At 43.4% G+C, this 18,716-nt stretch overlaps 1 protein-coding gene across 1 annotated transcript in view; it reads right to left on the reverse strand.

Annotated features, from left to right (window-relative positions):
- The window catches only part of LOC130387955 (activated CDC42 kinase 1-like), a 49,265-nt gene that overhangs the window by 25,049 nt on the left and 5,500 nt on the right, over positions 1–18,716 (reverse strand).

The raw sequence follows: 18,716 nt of genomic DNA on the forward strand, positions 1-18,716 counted from the left end.
ACTTTCACCAACAGCATCCTGATCGTCCTGTGAACGCCAGGAGGCGTTCCTAGAGGGGGAGATTCTGTCATACTTTGGACTATTGTGTCATAGACCACTAGATGGCGCCAATTCTGTTTTCTGTTCTCTGTGTTGTTTCCACCTAATGTCGATTGTTTAAGCAGACTCACCTGGACCTGTTAATTAGTCATGTGATTGGTTCAGCCGTGTTTGTCTCACAGTACTTAAGCCTGGTTCTTTCACTCTCTGTTGAGACCATGTGAGTAGACCTTGGTCTTGAACCCTGCGTTTTGAATTTCTTGTTGTTTGACCCTGGACTCATACTCCGAGTTTTGGATTACCCTTTGGATTTACTTTGATTGTGTTTTTGCCCTTTTGGATTGTTGGACTGAGTTTTCGTGGTTTTGCCTTTTGGATTACCTCGACTTTGTGTTTTGTGTTTTGGATCTTCTGAGCTTTTTGGAACTTTATTAATGAGGAATAAATACCTATCACTTATCCTGTTTTTGCTTCGCACTTGAGTCACCTTAGTTTCCTGTGTACCAAGCCGTGACAGCTCGGGCAGGGACTTATTCTTCAGAGGTCTATGGTCAAGTGATTGACAGGGCCTGGTCTATTGATTGACAGCACCTGGTGTCACAAAGCACCCACTCTAGCATCTGCTGGTGGGAGTTTTAGAACTTTGTCAACGGAAGTGCTTAAAACCAGGATATGAGATTCACCATGAGTCTGCACATGCTCATTTGCATAAAAGGTACTAAAGTTAAACTTTTGTCCCGCCCTTTCAATGTCCCACACCTAACCTCATCATCCTCCTCTCTTCTGCAGGACATTGCTTTGCTTGACAAATGTTTGCCCTAATATCTCTAGAAGCTGTCCCCAAGACAAAGATTTTTTTGTTGTAAAAGATGTAAAAAAAAATGAAAAAGTTAAGTAAACCGTGATTTGGGGTGGCCTGCTACCGGATATTCTTACTTACAGCGCGAAACGGAGCTCTTGCCTGACGGTGAAACGGGGCCGATGTATTACTGTCAATTTAGAGGGGGGAGCACCCCCACAGTGTATGGGGGCAAAGCGAGCGGCCAAAGCAGCAGAGCAGAGCCGAACGGCCCCTCCCAACTTGGACTGCTCCGCGGTCTGTCATTTCTGATTGGCTCAGCCTGACACACGGCCGGGTCACTTACCCGGTACTTCTCGTTGATCTCACTGAAGTTACACAGAAATACGAAAATGTCAAAAAGGAAAAAAGGTGGTGAAGAGGCAAAAGAATTGGGTGGCGCTCAGAAGTTGAGGTTGAAAAGGAAAAAAATGTTAGAGCAAGACGCAGCCAAATGTGCTAAATTAACCGACCTTTCCCGTGGAAAAGCCAAGGTTGACGGCGATGCCCATGTCAGCGAGACCAATGGTTCGGCGGGAACAGGACACAGTAGTATAGCTATGACAGGTGCACTAGCGAGCATGTTTGGCAATATAAAAATGACTTGAACTAATTATGGAAGTACCAGAGACGTCGGAGAACAATTCATAATATTGTAATGCCCACGGAAGAGGCAGTGAATGAAGTATTGATTAGAGAGCGATTTATTAGATACCACCGCTAATAAACCATTGGAACACTTCAACACCAGTAACCACAGCAACGCACAACAAACCCCCCGCCCGCCCCATCTCCCAAACCCTGTGTATGTGAATGACAATTTTTTTCCACTAAAATAATTGTATCTTGCACTATTTAGATCATTTTCAGCCTTGATTTACCTTTCTAGGCACATGCAATTTCTAATATTTTGTACATGGACAAGATTGCTTATAAAATATTTCCCAGTGATCTTCACAATATTCTAAACACATGCACATCCCAACATTGACATGCGTTGCAATGCACATATCCACGGATAAGGACTAGTTTTTATTATTTTACACCGTGGCAAAATTCTACGCGCGCTATTCCCGCGGTCTCATAAAAGGCCTCTCCATCCCAAAGTCCCGGGCCAAATTTTTGGGCCAGTCCATCCCTGCTCACAGGGTACACAATCTCTCACACACACACACACACGCACACACACGCACACACACACACACACACACGCACACACACACACACACACACACACACACACACACACACACACACACACACACACACACACACACACACACACACACACAAACACACACACACACAGATAGAAAACCGAGAATCTGTGGTAAAGCTGGGTTCCAGCATCTGGGGGGAAACAGTACCGAAGCCTCGGGTCCAAAACCCAGAGGATGACCCACAGTTTTTCCTCCAAAAAGATGATGACGTCCCATATTTGCTTACTGTCAGAGGTCCTGAATTCTTAGTCACTTTGGCACTTCCGCACATAATATTTAACAATTACCTTTGACGGAAAGTCCTCCTTAAGATAATGTTTCTGATTCTGCTTTAGCTTCAGATGCCATCAAGCGGGGTCTCTGGTCGTAATCAGTCGCAAGTCCGTCCCTGACCAATCAGCAGTCATTAGAAGAATGCTAGCGGCCAACAAAGAGCCAACCTGTAAGAAATCGAAAGGACATAAGTACTCATTCATTCGACTTTTGAGCTATAATCTATATTGAACATGCAAATTTATAATAAAATCTGCAATATTTCAACGACAAGCAGGTGAAAGAGATACATTTAGCTCTCTAGCACCCATTCAATCAAAAGTTCCATAAAATGGGGCTCAAAAGAGAGGCTCTCCGTAGACGGGATCTGTTATTACTTATTACCACTGTTATAGTTTCTCTACGTATTATTACTTTTATTTTATTTTTATTATTATTTATTGTCATCTATTGATTATTTATTATTATTAGGTGAGGGCTGTATGCAGTGCTCAACTATTGTTCTTCTTAGGCTTTCTTTCTGTTCAGATTAGCTTGGAATTGCCCGCCTCTTTCAGATTTTTAAATATTTCATACTTTTTAAGATAAGTATGAATGGGTGAATGGGTGGACGGCAGAGCCGTCCACCCATTCTGACACTGTTAGGAAACATTCACTTTATGAGGTTTTCTAACATTATGAGTTCCCCTAGCCTGCCTATTGACCCTCAGTAACTAGAAATGACGTCAGGTGTAAACGAGCACTAGATATCCTGCTCCACCTATGAAAAATGAAAGCTCAGACTCGCCGATTTGGAATTTGGCCCCATATGTCGTCATAAGGGGCTAGGTTACCTCCCCTCAGCGCCACATGTGTGTTTGTGAATATAGACACACTGTAACGCTAGTGTTGTATACTTCTTTGTTATTTGGATAACCGTTCTGCTGATGGTGTTATGGCGCAAAACACGCAACATAAGGTAAGGTTTGCGCAAAGCTCCCATTTAATGAAAAGACTAGACTGCGTCGGGTTCTCTGACGTCTTTGGTACTTCCACAACAAGGCTCGTAGGGGGTTATCTCGGCCATGGTTGAGATGGATAGGGAGAAAACTTTGGCTTTGACACCCTGAAGTCCAGATTGAACCTCAACATGGAGGAGAAAGGGATTGTTGCCCGCGATTGTTTCCCGGGAATGTCTCCCGCCTATGCCCCGCTGCCAGTCGGCGTATACATACACCGCATGTGTATGAATGGATTGTTGAACCGATACCCCAAACTCATAACGATAAGTGGAGCGGGTGGTGTGTGTGTGTGTGTGTGTGTGTGTGTGTGTGTGTGTGTGTGTGTGTGTGTGTGTGTGTGTGTGTGTGTGTGTGTGTGTGTGTGTGTGTGTGCTTGATAGAACCAGAATCACTTTTATTACATCTTATTGTACAGTACACAAGAGTACAATTCTTAGGCTTGGTTCCTCAACATTCACATAGCAGCAACAGTAAAAAATAAATAAAGATAAGAAACCATAAGAAAAAGTAAAGTAAAAAATATAGCAGTAGCAGCATCAATAATAATAATAAGTAATGAGGTGTAATAAAGTGTGAAGTGTAGGATCTTCAAGTGGTAGTGGTAGTGGTAGCAGCCAAAGGTAGTGTTATTGTGCAATAAATAAATGCTGTGCAAATACAATAGACACATAGAATGTATGTGTTAAATATCTGTCTGTTGTTGTGGTGTGCATGGGGATAGTTGGGGGTAGTGTGTTTCTCCAGGAGCCTGACTGCTTGGGGGAAAAACTGTTTGTCATCCTCTGGGTTTTGGGCCCTTAGGCTTTGGTACAGTTTCTGGTTGGGTGGCTGGGGTCCCAATGATTAGTACATAAAGGTGTGAGTGTGTGTGTTTGTGTGCGGTGTGTGCACGTGCAGACCATCCAGGCAGACAGAGTTTCTCCTGAATCATGGATGATGACACCTCAAGTCAAATCAGGAGTGCTGTTCTGAATCATTGCTGTTCATATCATTATGGGCAGAGCGTCAGAGTTCCAAATACTTCTTTATAAATAATCCAAAATACACTCATCATACAGACAAATTGTTCAGATAATATAAAAGATTTCACTTGATCATATTGACAATCCTAGACAGGATTCACATGGCACACAGCCAATCCTTCAACATCGTCACCCTCGCAAATACTGAGTGCTTGAACAGATAGAAGGAGGAAAGCAAAACCTCCTTGTTAAATTCACGCAGACATCTCTGAAATGGCCTTATAGAAATTTGAGGAGAAGGGGGGAAAATGCTTTAGATTACACCCTCCCTCGTTTCCCTGAACGTGTGGCGGAGTAGTCAACCTCTACAGAAAAAAAATCCCAACCCTGACAAAAGAGCCTGAAGGAGGGAGCGAGAGATAAGAGAACCAGAGGAATACAGAGCCAGAAAGAGAACAAGAAAGAGAGGGGAGAAATATGCGTTAATATATGGGGTGCGTCAGAGTGGTTGCTTTGTTTAGTTTTTTTTGCATCGTGTGTGTGTGTGTGTGTGTGTGTGTGTGTGTGTGTGTGTGTGTGTGTGTGTGTGTGTGTGTGTGTGTGTGGTGTGTGTGTGTGTGTGTGTGTGTGTGTGTGTCTCCACATGTGGTTATTATGATCACAGCAGAGAGGAGCCGCAGTCTTGAAGGTCAGCTAATTAGGTGCCCTGCTTGTATTCTGGTGCACTCTGAGTTACGCAATATAAAAAAAAACAGTCTGGGACTCTCCGGTGGACTGTTCTTTGTTGTACTGTTCTGTGGTGGAAATTGAAAATGGATGATGTCCTTGCCTCTTACACACTTTGCGTTTATTGAGAAAGTTATGATTGATTGTGTGAACCATTGTTGCATACATTTGTTTCAAGTTTTACACATTCTTTGTGTTCACCGGAGACCAGAGCTTCTTCGTTGCTTCGTTGCCGATTAGCTGCTCTGTTCATTGTTACGCCTGCAAGCGGTTCCTTTTACCTTCTTCTTTTGGAGCGGACGTAAGAGGGGCCTTTTTGTTCTGCAACTCCCATTTTTCATGGATTCTATGGAATTAGGGGTGAACTAAGAAGTAACAAACTCGCTCTGTTCTCTTGTTCTCATCGATTTGCTGTGTTCTTAGGTGAAGTCAATGTTTTATTTAGCTGTTTTGTTTTGCATATTCCTCGGCTTATTGAGGTCTGATGTGCCCTGTGACTTACTTCTTTGTGACTGGGGTCCAGCAGGAGTACATTGATTGGGCTCCGCTCTCAGCTTCACCTTAGCCCATAAGGCGAAGCCTAGACGGCGTAGGCTATGTGAAATAGAACGATAGTTATGTTATTATAACTCTCATTCATGAGCTGCATCTCGTTAGGTGATGTGGCTCCACCAACCAGTTCCCTGCAAGACGGAACACACCAGAAGCAACACCACAACACAAAGGCAACCCTGTGGCTGTCACAAGAGTTATAATTACTCTAAGAACTATAAGACTGCTGTGCGCTGCGTTATGTAGACGGTGCCATGGGGAATGTGGGCGGGGCCCAAGTTGCTGCAGCTGGTTGCGACTTTTTTGAGGCTGAATAGAAGCAATTGATACCCTTGATGTTTACAACTTCGGTGTTAATGAACGTTTGGACGAATCACAACAGACTGGGCTACTCGTGAGGGGGCCTTAAAGTGGAGAGAGTTTCCAAACAGAACGATTTTAAAGACGCTGAAATTGGTTTTGGAGAAATCTACTGTTTGAGAATATTAAGGTTTTGTCTAACATACAGGCATGTATCCCTATTCTAGTAGTAGTACCCCAAATTTAATTATTATCCCCAAAATAGAAAAATATGGGACATTTAGCGGTAACCCTTCCTTTTACAGTCCCCTAATTACTAGGTATTTACCCGGTAAATATATGGTAAATCATAGTGTATTACTGGGTAATTACCACTGGTAATAAGAAGGTAAATACAGAGGAATTACAGCTGAAGTACTAAGTAAAACCTCCACTATTACCCATCAACTCAACTAAGTATAGTGTAGTTGTAACTGTTTTAGGTTGGTAATAACTCAGATAATATTGTGTACTTCCTAGGAATTTAGGCAACCAATTCTTAGAAACACCAATAGGTTTTTAAACAACATGTCCGAGTTGTTTGAATGACAGAAGTCCGCTAGCTCGATGCTAGAGTGCTAACCAGAGCTAACAGCCTATCCCCTCCCGTCCTATTAACTGTATTTATGGCTATGCCTTTTTTTATTTTTAATATGACCAAACACAATGGCCAGAGGACCAGCATCCTTTCTTAACCTTGCAAACAAATAATCTTTTTTTTTTACATGTTCTAGAAATGTTCATTAGTTGACAGTCCTAATGTTTATTTTCTTGTCTTCTACTTCTTTATTACAGTAGTGAAGGGGAGATTTGGAAGTACCTGGTCAGGGCTTGGTCAACCTACAAATTCCAGGTGTGGAGCCTGCAGGGATACCGCACAAAGAGGACACTAAAGAGCCATCTCTCATTCATCGAGTGGACTCATTGGTTTGCGAAGGACCACAAAGGTGCTCCCATAGGCCGATTGCTGCATGGCATTCGCCACTTATTCAAATTGTAGAGGTTGAAGCAGTCTGCATTTTGATCACTTGCCATAACACTGTCATGTGTTTTATCAAAACACCATCAGTAACATTTCAATTGAGTTGATGTGGACGGCTCTTTTTTTTGTCTGATTTTTTCAGTGTTCAGCCTGTTCGTGAGATATGCATTGTTTGAAAGATAAGCCTTTGATTTTGTTTAATATTAACATGCCTTTCATCAACAGTGGTTTGGGTTTTTATAACTAAAATGAAAGCGCTTAACTACTGGTGACCAACGTTGCAGAACATATATGGTACAAGTTTGTGTTGATTGCATGGAAAAGGGAATAACCAGTTACAACTTATATGGTAAGAGCCTGGTAATACCATGGAAACAAACAAGGCTTCCTTTTACAGTACATTTTCAGCTTACTTAGTGGGTAAATTGTCTTTTTACTTAGTAACGTTGCAGAACATACATGTTACAAGTTTGTGTTGATTGAATGGAAAAGGGAATAATCTATTACAAATTATATGGTAAGAACCTGGTAATACCATGGAAACAAACAAGGCTTCCTTTTACAGTACAATTTCAGCTTACTTACTGGTTAAATTGTCATGTTTTACTCGGTAACGTTGCAGAATTGACATGGTACAAGTATGTGTTGATTGCATGGAAAAGGGAATAATCGATTGCAAATTAAATGGTAAGAACCTGGTAATACCATGGAAACAAACAAGGCTTCAACAAGAACGCACATGGTACAAGTTCCAGTTTATTGCATGAACTGGAATGTATCTATTACAAATGATATGGTAATAACGTGGTAACACCATGGAAACAAACGGCTTTGTACCCAGTATTTAAGAAGATGTACCATGACACTAGAGGAAAACTGTTCCTGCGCAGAGGCGCTGCATCCCATTAGGCATACCAGGCAATTGCCTGGGGCCCCGCAATTGCTTGGGGCCCCGGGCCACTACTAGGGGGCCCCCTAGAGCCCAAAAAATAAATAAAAATTGCCTCATACCCCCCCCCCCCCGTCAACAATCGTTCCATACACCACCCCCCCCCCCCCCCCGTCAACAATCACTCCATACCCCCCCCCCCCCCCCCGTCAACAATCGCTCCCATACCCCCCCCCGTCAACAATCGCTCCATACCCCCCCCCCCCCCCCCCCCCCGTCAACAATCCTCTGCCTAGGGCCCCCACACTCCCTAGAATCGCCCCTGTTCCTGCGGAGGTTGTTACCAGGTAAGTAATTCCATAGTTTCTAGGGTAAATCTAATCAACCCTTCTAAATGGGTGTAGCTATTAATAATAACTATGTAAGAAAAAGTAATTTATTGGAAAGTACTATGCTAATTTCTAGATAGTACATCACTAAACTTGTGCTTTTACCAACATAAACCTTGGATAACTACAAGTGTAACTTGAATTGATAGCTGTTTCTAAGAATTGGTTGCCTAAATTCCTAGGAAGTACACAATAATATCTTAGTTGTTACCAAACTAAAACAGTTACAACTACACGGTACTTAGTTGAGTTGATGGGTAATAGTGGAGGTTTTACTTAGTACTTCAGCTGTCATTCCTCTGTATTTACCTTCTTATTACCAGTGGTAATTACCCACACTAAGATTTACCATATATTTCCCGGGTAAATACCTAGTAATTAGGGGACTGTAAAAGGAAGGGTAACCCATTTAGCCTCAGTACTGCTTACCTAATATAAGAGTCCAAGAATAATTATATATTATATATATACTTAGAGTATTTGTACGATATCATCAAATATCATCAAAGATCGTCGACCAATGGAGAAGCATCATCTACAACTCCCTCTAAAGCCCGCCCACTGGTTTGGGGTCAGAAGTCAAAGTAGGGTAATGCACAGAAAATGACTCGGGATCAAACCACATGGCATCCTAACCAAATGAGGGAAATGCATCAGAAATGTTATCTTTCTTCTCAAAAACGTTCAAGTCTAACCCTAATGTTTTAATTTAGATTAGGTAATATTGGTTTGCAAAACAAACTTTTGCCTTCAAAACCATTTCAGCCTTGTTGTTGGTCAAAATGTGTAATCTCTTTTGGAAACATTTACAAAAATACACAAATGTTCCCCTCATAGGATGCCCCAATGCAAAGATAATGGCACTAAGAGCAAACCTTTACAAAGCCTGACCAAAGGGGGAATGCAGTCAAAGCGGAAGGTGTTTTTGTGTTCAATTGCATTCCTTAAATCTTTAAAAGCAATTATTTTTCATGAAAATTGATTTAAAAAAATATATAATTATTTTTGATTGGAATGCATAACGTTTTGATCTCAATTATATAACATTTGATTGCAAAAAATAATATGTCTTCAAACCATAAAAGTGTCTATGTGCTTTCAGAATAATAACTTTTGTGTGCAATGCAAAAACTTTTGCACTCAACATAAAGACACAAATCTACCTCGATAGACTGGTGGATTTGAAGAGGGAATTTTGAAGAAAGGCATGCCTGCAAGAGGTCCCCCCCGCACACTGATAGACACACACACACACACACACACACACACACACACACACACACACACACACACACACACACACACACACACACACACACACACACAGGGATGCAACCAGGCACAGACAAACCAAAAGAATACAAACAGCAAGAAGGATGAGTCAACAGTATAAAGTATAATAAATAAACACACACACACATGCATAAATATGAAAGTACTTGAAAGCCTTTTTAAGCCATTCATATTCTATTAAAGGGAGCCTGATGTGCCAGCCTCGGCAGAATATAGAACTGCGGCGTGTCCTTTTTTCCAAGTGTGTTCCCCACCTGGGTCGTGCATCATCTCGGACAATAACATGTGGGCCTGAATAAGTAATGCACCGAGCCCAATTGGGGCTTCATTATCTGCCAGCGATGTAGCCGGGTCAGCGAGAGACAATATCCTCCACCTATCTCAGGTTAGGATGGAGGGACACCACCTCTGCACTTTACAGCATGGCTATGGCGTGTGCACTCATGCACACACACACACACACACACACACACACACACACACACACACACACACACACACACACACACACACACACACACACACACACACACACACACCCCTCCACACTGTTTGTGCATCTCTGTTTTTACCACAAAGCCATTCATCATCATGTCAAACACTGAAAGGTTGATTGGTAAAAAAAATATCTGGAAATTGGAATTTCTTATGTCCCCCACCCCAGCCCACGCTCACAGTTGTCCACAAGGTTTTGCGGCATTAGCACATTGTGTGTTCATGCGTTTGTGTGTGATTAGCATAGAGCCTTGCAGGTCCACACATTGCTTTGTCTTTCCTTTCTTCTAACAAAAGGAAGCCTCCAATTGGTTGTTGCTTCTTATAATGTTTGCCGGAAAAGCAATGTGTTAAGTGAGACGTGCAAGACATTATGGAGATGCAGACTGCTGTGAGCCCAGGGAAGGGGAATCCAGCCCCAGGAAAGACCCTCTTTATTCTCTCGCTGATCAACACATTCAGCAGGAAGTTGTGGTATACACGACTGCCGCCGGGCCTCGCGGTCAGCTGGCACCGGGGCATTACATGACAACTTCATGAAAAACTCACACACTCATTTTAAGTCTAAGATGGGTTTAGAAATATTCAAGCAGTCTCAATCAGAGATTAAATCTTTCTTGGGATCTCCTTATTAGAAATATAAATTCATCGTGGTTCCAGTTTGGGTTCGATGAAGAGATGATTTGACAAACCACCAACGCCTCTCACAGGGTCAGAAAGAGGCTAAGGAAAAAGATGGGGCAATAGCAGGAGATTGAAGAGAATATAGTGTGCAGCGACATTCACCCCTAGAGCCGGGCGCCAGCGTAGACTTTGTATGGCTCAGTCTTCAAAGATTGGTTCCAGCATTAGGGTTTATTTCCTCTAGTGTTTCAGCATACCATTGTGTTAGCTGCTCCAGGTTGTTATAATTTGTATTACTTTATTACCTTTATTTTTACTTCAGCTGTATACTGGAAAAACTAAATAAAACAGTGGGGAATGTTTTCTGTATGGAGTGGGGTGAATTATTTGTGTGTAGACACTAGCACAGGGTCATTATAGAGTCTAATATACCTTATTATAAGTATTCTCCACCCAGTCACCAGAAGGAAAACAGCTATTTGTGCATTTCTGCAAACCACGATTGAATATCAACATTTCAGAACCAAAAATATGTTTAAAGATGTATGTATCTTCAATGTATATCATCATGCCATTTTCTTTAACATGCCTGCATATATCCTGCATTGGTAAGGGGGAAGGCTATACAGAGTCGAGGTGAACTCTGAACAAGTAGGTCTTGAGTCTTGCGGAAGCTGCTCAGCGACTCTGCAGTCCATTTTATGATCATACAATATAGATGATTGGGTGTTGGTTCCTTTGGAACGGGACCCTGCATTGAGAATTTTTTTTACAATGTAAGTACAGTTCACGTTGTCATTTACACAAACCCAGATGAGGATTTATTCCGTTAAAAGCACACTTCAATCACACTGCAGATAACTTATTTGTTTTTTTTTATAGGATACCATTTGGCGCCTCCCTTGTGAGGTATTCCATTTACCTCACAGTGGGAGGTCTCGCCCACTGACCCAAACCCTTTGGGATGGCGAGAGATGCCAAAATGTATCTGCGGTTTAGGGGGGGTGTCAGGGTAAAGCTGTTGCAAGTGGCCCCCTGTTTGCTGAGAGACTCAAGCCTTTCACAGAGCGCACCAAGGCCCACCCTGGCTGACATGTCTCATGTCCTCAACGATCTCTTTTCTATGAATTCATCGACGTCTTCTTATCATAACGCCTTGTTTTTCAAATTAGCTTCAATGGAGCATCTGATGATGCCTTGTGAGCCTTTCTTATAGCACTAGAGCACCAACATTATTATCCTAGTAGACCTTAATGACCTGATTCCTATCAAAGAGACCAGACTCCTCTATTGTATTCACTAGGCTTATTCTCACGCTCCACTGTGAAGCACCTCACAGAGATAGTCTACACCACCCAGAGACAGTTTACACCATCCACAGGGACAGTCTGCGACATCCACTGCTCTGAAGCACCACTGCAGAGCTCACTGATATCAGCTCGGGGGCGGGGGGGAGGAAGTGAGTGAAGGAGCATTAATGTGATTCATCCTTCCGGCCAAACTACAATGGGCAGAGATGCTTTAGCAATATCCCGCCTTCTGGCTCAATTAAAACACACCTCTCCAGAGCCACTAACCCCTGGCTCAGCTAAAACACACCTCTCCAGAGTCACTAACCCCTGGCTCAGTTAAAGACACCTCTCGTGAATCAATAGGCCCTAGCTCAGTTGAAACACACCTCTCCAGAGTCACTAACCCCTGTACAAGCAGTGAGTAGTGCGCACACGATTTGACCTAACGTCAACAATTGCACAAATGCGATAGCCATCAATGGGGAGATCGCCAAATTGATGGTATCCAGATTACAATTTTGATGAGCTGTATGCTAGCCTTTGTTGCTTGGCAGCCAATTGCAAATGGCCACTACAATATTAATAATGATGCTCAAGGATAATAGTTTAATAGTCTATGAAAGAGCTTTTGTTTTAACGATGCACACCAGTAGGAGGTTGGAAGCCACTAAGTCTGCATTAAGATATTTTTACTTCACAACATTAGCTACTGCACACAACAAAGTTCAACATAAAGTAGCTTTCAGAGCTTTTACAACAAGGGATGGCTGCAGGGGGGTCTGTACCTATCCGTATCTGTGTGGTGTGTAAATGGCATCACAGGGATGTCCAAGCGACAATCATAAACATCATTACCGCTGTCACCTTGTGAGTGTGAGCTATCACACCCGGCACAGCATTCTTCTTTTAATCATCTTCCTCTTCTACAACAAGGGCAAGGCCACTGGAGGGGGAGAGAAGAGAGCGGAGGGAGGAGAGGGGAGGGAGGATGGGCGAGGGGGGATGGAGGAGAGGGAGGAGGGAGGGAGGAGAGAGGAGGGGGAGGGGGGATGGAGGAAAGAGGTGGAGGGAGGCGGAAGGGAGGAGGGAGTGGGGAGGGAGGATGGAGGGAGGGGGGAGGAAAGAGGACGTTGAGGGGGGAGAGAGGAGGGAGGGGAGATGAGGAGAAGGAGGGGGGAGGGAGGGGAGATGAGGGAGGGAGGATAAAGGAAGGATGAGAGAAGAGAGAGGAGGGAGGAGGGAAGGGGGAGGAGGAGGGAAGATAGAAGAGGGAGAGGGGGGACGGAGGAGAGAGGAGGAGGGAGTGGGAGGGAGGAGGGAGGGAGGGGAAAATGAGGAGAGAGGTGGAGGGAGGGAGGAGGGGGGATGGAGGAGAGAGGAGGAGGGAATGGGGGGAGGAGGGAGGGAGGGGGAGAGAGTAGGAGGAGGAAGATGAGGAGGGGGAGGGAGGAGAGGAGGGAGGGGAGAGTAGGAGGAGGAGGGGGGAGGGAGGTGGGATGAGGGAGGACGGAGGGAGGAGAGAGGGGCGATGAGGGAGGGAGGAGGGGGGAGGAGGGAGGGAGGGAGGGAGGGAGGGAGGGAGGGAGGAGGACACCCTGTGCTTGGATGTTTGCATATTCAGCACTGCAAGTGTCATGAGGAACCTACACACACATGCATACGCGATGCACAACAAACAGATACATTAAACAGACTATTAATTGTAAATATTTTATCCTTCCACACTCCATAAACTTTGTTATTTCCTGGGCAGAAAAAGTATTTCAAAGCAATGCAAGGGGATATGTGTGCTTTAAAATGCAGTGTAACCTGTGGCACACAAATAAACACACTATTTCAATCATTTTAATCATTCATCAAAGCTGTCTGCCCACCACTCCAAGTAGCGGCCAGTCTTGTCTCTCAACCCTCTCCCTGCCCTCGTCTGTGTCTGTGTGTGTGTCTTTAGGCATTTGTGTGGTGGGGTTGCTTCTAATTCTTGCTACCTCTGCCTACAAACCCGTCAGTAATGAACGTCCTTGGTCTGCATTACATCCACCTGGTTCTCCAGACTTTTGTTGCGTCCAGTAAAATCCATTAATTATTTAGGCTTTGTGTCCGTGTTCTCTGTGTCTGGCATTTTGGTCACTTGCCCTCAGAGCCCTAACAGCTCAATTCCAACAGTCGTGGACCGAGCTGACATGGAGGCTCTGCGTGTTTACCCCACCTGTAGGGGCGCTCCGGGGCAGTGTGAATGTGCTACTGCTCGCCGTTTGACTCGAGACATGGCGATTTCACTCAGAGTCCTCCTGGTCCCACGACGACCGACGGGCCCATGTGTCAGAGAGTGAAACCATTTAGCACAGTTGGTGGGGATCAATTACCCTCAATTACATCAACAACAGGGATAAGCTGGTGGCCCTTCCTGTCCATCTCATCCGTGAGACAGGCAGGCTCGCCAGTACCCAGGTTGGTCCTTACAAGACCTTCTCTCGTCAGTGGCTCGGCGGCGCCGCCTTCTCGTGGCGTAATCAGTCACTACCACTCATTGCTCTTCTAGACTCTGGACCATACGAGAGTGGGGCTGGAGCTTAATTATTGGGGCATGAAAACTCGGCTTCAGGTTGCACATTTGTGCGCCCCAGACCAATGGGGCACACAAATCAATCAAATAGGCCACCTCCCTCAGCAGCATTCGCACAACCCAACTATATGCAGATAAGAGATGGACAGCTAACTAGCAGAGAGTTATAAAAGCCCTTTCCACCCTATTCAGTGGAGGAATAACAAGCCATATTATAATTAAAATGAGCAAGTAAGTAACATATTATTTAGTCATTAATTTAGCAAATAAAGAAAATGAAGAAACTGTCTGATTTCCAGCTGCATTTGAAATAGACCTTGAGACACAAAAAATGGACACTATAGGACATGATTTGCCTCAATATCAGAATAACAACCATGGGTCAAATAGCAATGGCTGGCGGAATGGCCATGAAGTAGCTCTATTTATGCAGTGTAAGCTTGTCCGGGGCCTGCAAGACTACCGGACCTTAGCACGTCAGACTACCAGCGAAGTTTTACCTAGCTCACATCCTCCTGTCCAACACACTGGGTGGGCCCTGAAACGACGTCCAGGAACCTCAGAAGCACAGAGATGGTTTTGGGAGGGAGCCAATTCCCCCTGCATGCGGTCTGCAGTTCCCAGACTCCCCATGTCGTAACTGCACAACGGCAGATTTAGTGGGGAGGATCTAACAAAAAACAAAAGACGGCAGCTTGTTAACTCATCAGACTTTAACAAGCCGGAGAAGACCCTCAACAGGTCTGTACTCATCTCCGACCAGATGCTGCAGAGATGTAGCCAGAGGACTAATAATAGTGTATATTAAGTGTTAAGATGCTTTCAGATATACGTGTTAACCTGATATTCTCCTGATGGGCTGTATGTCAGAACAAAATTTGTACCCTGAAATTCTCCTGAAAAATTACTATCCCTGAGGTAGTATTTTCTCCGGAGGAAATGTAAATTACTGTATAGGTGAATGAAGCATAGAAAATCTGTATTTCTCCCACCACTTGAGTAGGCGTGTTGATTACGCTTTGTTCATTGGTCCCTGTGGCGGGAACACTTCAAGAAGACATACGACTGTCTAGGGAGTCACAGAATCCAAGATGGCAGCATGTTCGGTTGTATGTTAGTTGTGAGTTTGTCTCTCTGTATGTGTTCATTTTTTGCGCTATTTTGTTTCTGCTACTCATTGAGCACACTGGATGTAAGGATATTATCATTCATCATATGAAATTAATGCGGACTACCTGGACTCTGAAGGGCTAGAACAAAGGCAGCAGTAGCAGCCTTGCTAACTCCGAAGGCCTCAGCAGCAGCAGCAGTAGCAGCCTAGCTAACACCTCAAGGCCCCAGCAGCAGCAGCAGTAGCAGCCTTGCTAACACCTCAAGGCCCCAGCAGCAGCAGCAGTAGCAGCCTTGCTAACAACTCAAGGCCCCAGCAGCAGCAGCCTTGCTAACATCTCAAGGCCCCAGCAACAGCAGCCTTGCTAACATCTCAAGGCCCCAGCAGCAGCAGCCCTGCTAACATCTCAAGGCCCCAGCAGCAGCAGCTAGCATAGTAAACTCAGTAATTTTAAAGACAATGGCATTTTTCTTAATTTTAGTATGTTTGTTGACATTTTGGGACCTGACTCCAAGGAATTGCCCCTTGGTGAGTACCACTAGCTATGTGTCGAGCATGCAAGACACTAACTATAGTGGCACTAATGCTAATGTTGCCGGGCATTTTCAGCAACCACAGTCTGATTTGTTTTGGGCCTCAAACCTGTGGTCGGACCCACCTAGGGACTTACCTAAACTTCTAAGTTTTTTTACTTTATATAATCTTACTCTTTCCCTTAAGGAAAGGCATTGCCTGGCTTTAACACATGAAAAAACTGCTTCAAAATGTAATGTGAGACGAGGAGTGATGATTGCGCTACTCTTACTTCTGTCTGGAGATGTGCAATCAAACCCTGGTCCTGAATTGCAATGTATCCAGACTCCCGCTGATTTAAATTTAATGTCTGGTCTCAAATGTATTCATCTTAATGTGCGCAGCTTAGTACCAAAGATGGACATGGTCAGAATTTGGGTTAAATCAACAGATGCAGACATTGTGGTCATCTCAGAAACTTGGCTGACAAAATCTATTACAAATGAAGACATTAGCATACTCGGGATACAATGTTTATCGTAGTGATAGGCCCAAGAAAGGCGGTGGTGTAGCCATTTTCGTTAAATCAAGATTTGATGCTTCAATTGTTCTGTCTGAGTCTATCTCTAAGCAATTTGAATTTTTGGCATTGAAGGTGGAAATAGCAAAGTCCCTCTCTATGACTGTTGTCGGGTGCTACAGGCCTCCATCTGCCACAAAGGAGGCATTATCGTCATTGCAGCATCTTTTGTCCAAATTAAATTATAATGAGCTTTTAATGGCTGGAGATCTGAATTGGGATTGGCTAAAGGCAGTTTCGGATGAATTTAAATCTTTCTGTGACTCTATTAATCTTATCCAGCTGGTCAACCTACCTACAAGGCCAAATCTTAAGAATTCTGAAAAGTCCACTTTGATTGATCTAATTCTCACAAATGTTCCTCATAAATTCTTATCCTTGGGAGTTTTCTGCAATGATTTGAGTGATCATTGTGTTGTTGCTACCTGCAGGGACACAAAAAGACCCCAGACGTAAACCACGCATTATTTTCAAGAGGAATTAAAAAATATTTAATGAACAGGCTTTTCATCATGATTTGTCTTTGGTAAATTGGGGACACATAGGTCTTTTGCCGGACGTGGAGTTAGCTTGGACATTCTTGAAGGAACACTTTGTGAAAATTGTAAATAAACATGCCCCCATCGGGAAATTCAGGGTTAAGGGACGAGATAATCCCTGGTTTTCCCCAGAGTTGTCGGATACCATCCTCTGACTGGTCTATTTTCAGGCAACTAAGGAACAAATGCTCTACTCTTATTAAAAAGGCTAAATCTGAATATTATTTATCTGTCACAACTGAGAACCTTAATAATCCACAGAAATTTTGGAAAGTAATTAAATCTATATCTGTAAGTAAAAGTCCTCCGGCTCTTCCGATATTTGTTCTAAAAGACTCGGTCCCAGTCTATGATAGAACTGAGGTTCTAAATTGTTTTAACAATCATTTTGTATCATCTGGTTCTTTATTTGAATCTATGGGAGCTGCCCCTGTGTCTCCCTGCACAGAAGCTCCAAGGTTTTCAGGAGAACCCTTTAATTTCTTACCTTTTACTGTGCAGCAAGTGCATCAAGCCCTCAAAACGTTGGATAGCAGAAAATCCCCTGGACCTGATGCAATAGAGCCCTACTTTTTAAAAATAGCAGCTGATTTTGTAGCACAGCCTCTTACAATCCTTTTTAATCTCTCAATTGAAAACAAAGAAATTCCATCTGTTTGGAAGTCAGCTTTTGTTACCCCCTTATTAAAAGGAGGTGATCCAGCAGCTTTAACCAATTACAGGCCAATATCAAATCTGTGTGCCTTGTCAAAAATTCTTGAATCTCTTGTGTGTGATCAGTTAAAAGAGTTTCTAACATTCAATGATGTTCTCTCAAAACTGCAATCAGGCTTCAGGAAAAAACACAGTACCATCACTGCAGCTACAAAAGTGATCGATGATATATTAGTTGCTCTTGATAAGAAGCAGCACTGTGCTTCACTTTTTATTGATTTGTCAAAGGCTTTTGACACTGTGGACCATGCTGTTTTAAAGCATAGACTTTTTTGCTTGAGTTTGTCAAATCATGTAGTTTCCTGGTTCACAGATTATTTGAGTGACAGGACTCAGTGTATTAAATATGATGGTCTGTGTTCTGAATTTGTGAGTGTCCACAAGGGCGTGCCACAGGGTTCAATATTAGGACCCCTCTTGTTCATTATGTACATTAATGATTTGGGAAAAAACGTGTCAGATGCTAACATGCATTTTTATGCAGATGACACAATTATTTACTGTTTTGGATCAACTCCTGCTTGAGCAGTTGAATCTCTGCAGAAAGCTTTTGATGTAGTGCAGCACACACTCCTGCAACTAAAATTAGTCCTCAACACTGAAAAAACTAAACAAATGTTGTTTTCAAACTCTAAGAAAATACCTCAAACTGTCCCCACAGTGTCCACTCTTGAGGGAAATGTCATAGAGGTGGTTCATATCTATAAATATCTTGGTGCCTTTCCTTCAAACCCCACATTGACAATCTTGTGAAGAAATTGAAACTTAAATTGGGCTTCTTC

This window comes from Gadus chalcogrammus, chromosome 8 (genome assembly GCF_026213295.1).
Source record: "Gadus chalcogrammus isolate NIFS_2021 chromosome 8, NIFS_Gcha_1.0, whole genome shotgun sequence".
NCBI lineage: Eukaryota > Metazoa > Chordata > Actinopteri > Gadiformes > Gadidae > Gadus > Gadus chalcogrammus.